Raw genomic sequence first — 8,425 nt, 5'->3', positions numbered from 1 at the left:
TGGAATCAAAGGAAGCCTAGTGAAGAGCCAGGACTTTTACCACTTCTCAGCGGTGACGTCCTTCTCCGCTTCCACAGTATCAGTGGAGGCCACGAGGAGAGCATAATGAGAGGTCCCTCCCTATCCCAAGCAGGGTAGGGTCAGCGGAGTGGGAAGCTGCAACTTCCGTCCAACCACCAGCAACAAGGCACCTTTTCCTCACTCGGTGTCCACCGAGACTGAGTGGGAACATGGGCTTTCATCCCTGCCTGGCAGTGATGGGGTCGTGCTTTCCTTCCCGCAACCAAGGTGGTATCAAAGGAGATACGCTAAAACAGAAGATGTCAATAAGATCTCCACAGTCTCAGAACAGCATACCCAAAATGTGCAGAAAACAACTGAAAATCATTCATCAGAGGCCAGGCATGGTGGCCCATGCCTGTAATCCCAGCACTTTGGGAGGCCGAGGTGGGTGGATCATTTGAAGTCATGAGTTCGAGACCAGCCTGGCCAACATTATGAAACCCCATCTCTACTAAAAACACAAAACAATTAGCCAGGCCTGGTGGCACATGCCTGGAATCCCAGCCACCAGGAGGCTGAGGCGCAATAATTACTGGGACCAGGAGGCAGAGGTTGTAGTGAGTGAAGATGGTACCACTGCACTCCAACGTGGGGGACGGAGGGAGACCCTGTCTCAAGAAGAAAGAAAGAAGAAAGGAAGGAAGGAGGGAGGGAGGGAAGGAAGGAAGGAGGGAAAGAGAGAGAGATGGAGGGAGGGAGAAGGAAGGAAGAGAAAATCACTCATTATACCAAGAATAGGAAAATCTCAACTAGAGTGAGAAAGAGAATTAACAGATGCCAACACCAAGATGATGCAGTTGTTGAAATTATCGGAGAAAGACTTTAAAGAGCTATTATAAAGATGCTTCAACAAACAATTGCAAATACACTTGACACAAATGGGAGAAAAGTAAGTCTCAGCAAAGAAACAGAGATATAAATGTGTTAATAATAGAAATTTTAGAACTGAAAAATATAATATTTGAAACTTAAAACTCACTACATGGAGTTAACAGAATGGCAGAAGAGAAAAGAATCAGTGAACTTAAAGATGCAACAGTAGAAATGACCCGATCCCACCCAGCTGCAGTGACTCATGTCTGTAATCCCAGCACTTTGGAAAGCCAAGGTGGGTGGATCTGCTTGAGCGTGGGAGTTTCAGACCAGCCTGGGCAACAGGAAAAAACCCTGTCTCTACAAAAATACACACACACACAATAATTAGTTGGGCATGGTGGCACGTGTGCCTGTGGTTCCAGCTACTCTGGAGGCTGAGGTGGGATGATTGCCTAAGGTCGGAAGTTCTAGACTAGCCTGAGCAACATGGCAAAAACCCATTTTCAAAAAAGAAGAAAGAAAAGAAAGAAAGAGAGAGAGGAAGGAAGGAAGGAAGGAAAAAAAAGTAAAGGCAGAGAGAAAAGAACTTGTGTGCCAATGGATTTCCAGAAGGAAAGGAGAGTGAGAATGTAACTAAAAAAAGATTAGAAGAAACAATGAATGAAAACTTCCTAAATTTGGTAGAAGATACAACCCTGCGGTTTCAAGAAACTGAGAAAACCAGAAATTAGAGAAACCCAAAGAATATTCTAAAAAGAGACATCACAAAACTAAAGAAAACAGTCTTAAAAGCATGGAGGAAGAAAGTATACCTTTCAAAGAGGGGAAACCAATTTGAATGACGGCAGGTTTCTCATAGGAAGCCTTGGCGGCTGGAAGTAAGTGAGCATAACAGTTTTCAAATACTGAAATACAAGAACTGTCGACCCAGAATTTTGTATCCAGTGAAAACGGCTTTCAAGAAGGAAGGAAAAGTCCAGGCATTCTCAGATGAACTAAAACTAAGAGGATTTGTCGCCAGCAGACCTACCCTTACAAATGGGCTAAGGGAAGTTTTTGAAACTATAAGGAAATAAAAAGAGAAATCTTGGAACATTTGGAAGGAAGAACAGTAAAAAGAGTAAAAGCTATGTGTAAAGTCAATAGACTTTCCTTCTCCTTGAGTTTTATAAATTATGTCTGATGATTGAAGCAAAAGTTATAATCATGCCTGATGCGGTTCTCAGTAAGTAGAGAATATATTTAAAGCAATTATATCACATGCAAGGAAGGGGGAAGGGACTGAAATGAAGATAAGGTTTCTATACTCACTCAAACTGCTGAAATGCCAATGCTAGTACACTGTAACAAATTCCGTGTGGATAAGCCAGGCATAGGGGTTCATGCCTGTAACCCTAGCACTTTGGGAGGCCAAGGTGGGAGGACTGCTTTAGGCCAGCAGTACCAGACCAGCTTGGACAACATAGCAAGACCCTGTCTCTAAAAAAAAAAAAAAAAAAAAGTAAAAAAATCACACTAGCTGAGTAGCTGGGTGTGGTGGTGTGCAGCTCTAGTCCCAGCTACTCAGGAGACTGAGGTGAGAGGATCATATAAGCCGAGGAGTTTGAGGGTACAGTGAGCTAGGGTCTCACCACTGTACTTCAGCCTGGGCAACAGAGCAAGACTCTGAAATAAACACAAACTTACGTGTGAATAGTGAATACCTAAAGCAAACACTAAAAATGTTATACAAAGAGATATACTCAAAAACACTAGAGCTACATAGAAATGGAACTCTAAAAAGTGTTCACATAACCTACAGGAAGACGGGCGGAAGAAAAGAGAGACTGAAAACAGAGGAAACAAACATGAAACAAAAAATAAAATGGCAGACCTAAGGCCTAACACATCAATAGTTACATGAAATGCAAATGGCCTACATACATCAATTAAAATACAGATATTGGCAGAGTGGATTTTTTTAGTGACCCAAATATAACTGTTTGTAAGAAACTCACTTCAAATATGACACTACAGGTTGATTCAAAGTAAAAGGATGAAATAAGATATGTCATGCAAACATTAACCAAAAGAAAACAGCAGTGGCTATACTTATATTAGATAAAGTGGATTTCAGTGCAAAAAGGAATTACCAAAGAAAAGATATCACATACTGATAGAAGAGTCAACACATTAAGAAGACATAGTACTTTTAATGTATATGTAGCAAACCACAGAACTTCAAATCACGTGAACGAAAAACGATGGAATGGAAAACGCTGATGGATGAAAGGAGAAATAGACAAATCGATAATTACAGTTGAAGACAACAGCCCGCTCTTAACCACTGATAGAACAAGTAAACAGATAATCAGCAGAAATATAGATGAACTTACCACACCACCCAAACTCATTTGGTCAGCATTTACAGAACACTCTATCCAACAACAGAATACACGTTCTCTTCAAGTGCTCACAGAACATTTACTAAAATAGGCCATGTCCTGCACTAAAACAAATCTCAACAAATTTAAAAGAATTGAAATCGTGCAGAGTACATTCTCTGACCGTCATAGAATCAAAGCAGAAACCAAAGTAGATAACGGGAAAGTAACAGGATAATCTCTAAACTGCTGAAAACTAAAGAACATGCTTCTAAATAATCCATCGTCAAAGAAGTCTCTGAGGAACTGAAAAAAAAAAAACACACATGGAACTGAATGAACACAAAAACACAACATATCAAACGTTAGGGGATGAAGCCAAAGCAGTGTCCAGAGGAAAATGCGTAGCACTACATGTTCATACTAGAAACAGAGACAATCTAAGTCATTTCTTCAATCTCCCACCTTAAGAAACTAGAAAAAAAAGAGCAAGATAAAACCAAAATGAACAGAAGGAAATAATAAGAGCAAAGATCAATAAAATTGAAATCAGAAATAAGAGAAAACAATCAATGAAACAATAAAGTGCTTTAAAAAGATCAAGAAATTGAGAAACCACTAGTGAGACTGACAAAGGGAAGAAAGAAAGAAAGACACAAATGACCAGCATCAGGAATGGAGCAGGGGACAGCTCTACAGACACTAAAGACTTCAGAAAGATATAGTAAGGGGCTATCATAGACAACTCTACATAAATTTGACAACTTAGATAAAATAGGCAATTCCTTAAAAAGCACAAACTAGTACCACTCACCCACTATGAAATAAATCACATGAATACCTTTAAAGAAATTGAATTTGTGAAAAGAGTAGGGGACGCTTCCGGACTCACGTTATGAGTGCTACATTGCCCGGGTATCAAAATCAAAAACAGCTCAGAAAAAGAGAAAACTGTAAAGCAATATCCCTAAGGAATATAGATGGCAAAATCCTTAACAAAATATTGGCAAATAGAATTCAGCAATACATAAAAAGAATTCAGGTGGGCACTGTGGCTCGTGCCTATAAGCCCAGCACTGGAGACTGAGCAGGTGGATCGTTTGAGCTCAGGCGTTCAAGAGTAGTCTGAGCAACATGGCAAAAATCTGTCTCTACGAAAAATACAAAAACTATCTGGTTGTGGTGGCATGTGCTTGTAGTCTCAGAGCAACAGAGCGATATCTTGTCTAGAAAAAAAAAAGAGTTTACATTGCGACCAAATGGGGTTTATTCTAGGGAGGTAGGCTGGTTCAATATTTGAAAATCAATCAATATAATCCACCATACAACAGGCTAAAGAAGACAAATCATATTAACTGATGCAGAGAAAACATCAGGAAATTCAATAGCCATTTGTGAAAAAAGTCTAAGAAAACTAGGAATTGAGGGGAACTTCCCCCACTTGATAAAAAACATTTACCCCCCCCCAAAAAAATCTGTAATTAATATTATATTGTATGGTGAAAGGCTGAAAGCCTTCTTCCTAAGATTGGAAACAAGATAAAGAGGTACACTCTCCAATCCAAGTTAATGCTGGAAGTTCTAGCCAGAGAAGTAAGTCAAGAAAAGAAAAGAAAAAGCACACAGATCAGAAACAAGAAGCCCCTACAGCCCCTCGAGGTTGCTTTTTGGGAGGCTGAGGCGGGTGGATCACTTGAGGTCAGGAGTTCAACACCAGCCTGGCCAACATGGTGACACCTGGTCTCTACTAAAAATACAAACATTAGCTGCACATGGTGACACACGCCTGTAATCCCAGCTACTCCGGGGGCTGAGACAGGAGAATCGCTTGAATCGGGAGGTGAAGGTTGCAGTGAGCCGAGATCACGCTATTGCCCTCCAGCCTGGGTGACAAGAGCAAAATGCTGCCTCCAAAAAAAAAAAAAAAAAAAAAAAAAAAAAAAAATGCAAAATGAAACCTAAAACAATTTTGGAAAATAATACTAAAGTGGGAGGAATCACTCTACCTGATTTTAAAACATTACGTAGCTACAATAATCGAGATTTTGGGATATTGGCCGAGAGACACCTAGACCAGTGGAACAGAACAGACCAGAAAAGACCCACACAGCTAGATCCAACCAGTATTTTACAAAGATGTGCATGGAAGTCAATGGATGCCTTTTCAAACAATTGGTGCTGGAGCAATCAGACAGCTACAGGCCAAAAAAAAAAAAAATTGACCCTCGCACTAAGCCTCACACTTTATGCAGAGTTAACTCAGGACGGATGGAAGACTTAAATACAAAATGTAAAATTATAAAACTTTCAGAAAAAAAAAGCAAAGGAGAAAATCGTTAGTATCTAGGGCAAGGCAGAGTCCTTAGACCTAACGAAAAAGCATGATCCAGATAGGAAAAAATGGATAAAAGAGACTTCGTCAAAATTTAAAACTTTCGCTCTGCCAAACACCCCAATAAGAGATGAAGAGATACGCTGCAGAGGAGGGAAAATATTTGCAAATTACCTAACGAAGCGTCCAACAAACAATTTGTATCTAGATTATATAACGAATTCTCAATACTCAACAGTAATCCAATTAGAAAATCTGCAAAACACGTGAAGAGACATTTCATTAAAGATATACAGATGGCAAATAAGCGTATAAGAGCATGTTCAACCAGCCATTAGGAAAAAGCCAGTTAAGTCCGCAGTGAGACATCACAGCATGCCTATTATAATAGAACGGCTGAAAAAAAAAAAAAAGTGGTAACAACAAATGCTGGTGAGGATGTGGAGAAACCATCACTCACACATTGCTGTTAGGAATGGAGTCCAACACGGTTACTTTGGAAAACCATCTGTTAGTTTCTTTTAAAAAGCTAAACTTAGGGCCGGGCGAGGTGGCTCAAGCCTGTAATCCCAGAACTTTGGGAGGCCCAGGTAGGTGGATCACAAGGTCAGGAGATTGACACCATCTGGGCCAACAAGGTGAAACCTCATCTCTACGAAAAATACAAAAAAATTAGCTGGGCATGTGGCAGGTACCTGCAGTCCCAGCTACTCAGGAGACTAAGGCAGGAGAATTGCTTGAAGCCGGGAGGTGAAGGTTGCAGTGAGCTGAGATCATGCCACTGCACTCCAGCCTGGGCAACAGAGAGAGACTCCATCTCAAACAAACAAACAAACAAACAAAAAACTAAACATACACTTACCATATAACCTAGCAATCATGCTCTTGGGCATTTACTCCAAAGAAAGGCAAACTTACATCCACAGTAAAACCTGCACATGTCTGTTCATAGCAGCTTCACATTATAGCCAAAAAACTAAAAGACAATCAAAATGCCCTTTAGTGAGTAAATGGTTAAACAAACCATGGAATATTACTCAGCAATGAAAAGGAACACACATAGCAACTTAGATGGATCTCAGTGGCATTACCCTGAGTAAAAAAGCTGTTCTGGCTGGGCATGGTGGCTCATACCTGTAATTCCAACACTTTGGGAGGCTGAGGCAGGGAGATTTCTTGAGCCCAGAAGTTTGAGACCAGCCTGGGCAGCATAGCAAGACCCCCATCTCTAAAAATAAAAATAAAAAATTATTTAGAAGTATTTGGATTTAAGAAAACAAGGAATGAGGCCGGGTGCGGTGGCTCATGCCTGTAATCCCAGCACTTCTGCAGGCCGAGACAGGCAGATCACCAGGTCAAAAGATCAATACCATCCTGGCCAACATGGCAAAACCCCAATCTCTACTAAAACTACAAAAATTAGCTGAGTGTGGTGGTGCGTGCCTGTAGTCCCAGCCGCTTGAGAGGCTGAGGCAGGAGAATCGCTTGAACCCGGGAGGCGGAGGTTGCAGTGAGCCAAGACTGCGCCACTGCATTTCAGCCTGGTGAAAGATCGAGACTCCATCTCAAAGAAAAAGAAAAAGAAAAAAAAAAAAGAAGGAAAGGAAACAAATTAGCGTTGTGGTAGTGTTGCATCTTGATTGCCACAGTAGCTCCACAATTCCATACGGGTGAGAAAATAGCATGGAACGATACACACATCTAGTACCCATGTCAATTTCCTGGTTGTGAGATTACATTATTATGTAATATAATATTTTTGGAGCTTTCTCTAAATCTATAATTATTTCAATTTTTTTTTTTAATTGACATGGAGTCTCACTGTCTCCCAGGCTGGAGCACAGAGGTGCAATCTTGGCTCATTGCAACCTCCATCTCCCGGGTTCAAGTGATTCTCCTGCCTCAGCCTCCCGAGTAGCTGAAATTACAGGTGCCCACCACCCTGCCCAGCCAAGAAATTATTTTAGTAAGGAAGAAGCCAGATGTGGTGGTTCATACCTGTAATCCCAGCACTTTGGGATGCTGAGGCAGGAGGATCACTTAAGGCCAGGAGTTTGAGACCAGCCTGGGCAACATAGTGAGATGCTATCTCTTTAAAAAATTAAAATAAATATTATAGATAAAGAGGAAGAAAAAAATACTTCAATCCAATAATTATATATTCAGCAAAAAATTTAAGAATAAATGTAAGGCCGGGCGCGGTGGCTTAAACCTGTAATCCCAGCACTTTGGGAGGCCGAGGCGGGTGGATCACGAGGTCAAGAGATCAAGACCATCCTGGTCAACATGGTGAAACCCCGTCTCTACTAAAAATACAAAAAATTAGCTGGGCATGGTGGCGCGTGCCTGTAATCCCAGCTACTCAGGAGGCTGAGGCAGGAGAATTGCCTGAACCCAGGAGGCGGAGGTTGTGGTGAGCCGAGACCGCGCCATTGCACTCCAGTCTGGGTAAGAGCGAAACTCTGTCTCAAAAAAAAAAAAGAATAAATGTAAAGTAGGCCAGCATGGTGGCTCACGCCTGTAATCTCAACTCTTTGGAAGACTGAGGCAGATGGATCACCTGAGATCAGGAGTTCGAGACCAGCCTGACCAACATGGTGAAACCCCATCTCTATTAAAAATACAAAAAATTAGCCGGGCATGATGGCAGGCACCTGTAATCCCAGCTACTCTGGAGGCTGAGACAGGAGAATCACTTGAACTTAGGAAGTGGAGGTTGCAGTGAGCCAAGATTGCACCACTACACTCCAGCCTGGGCAACAGAGAGAAACTCCATTTCAAAAAAAAAAAAAAAAAAAAAAAAAAAAAACCTTTAGGAAGCGCACTGGAAATGACAAATATCTGGGTAAAA

This window comes from Saimiri boliviensis, chromosome 2, assembly GCF_048565385.1.
Source record: "Saimiri boliviensis isolate mSaiBol1 chromosome 2, mSaiBol1.pri, whole genome shotgun sequence".
NCBI classification, from domain to species: Eukaryota; Metazoa; Chordata; class Mammalia; order Primates; family Cebidae; genus Saimiri; species Saimiri boliviensis.
Note: the sequence above shows the minus strand (reverse complement) of the source record.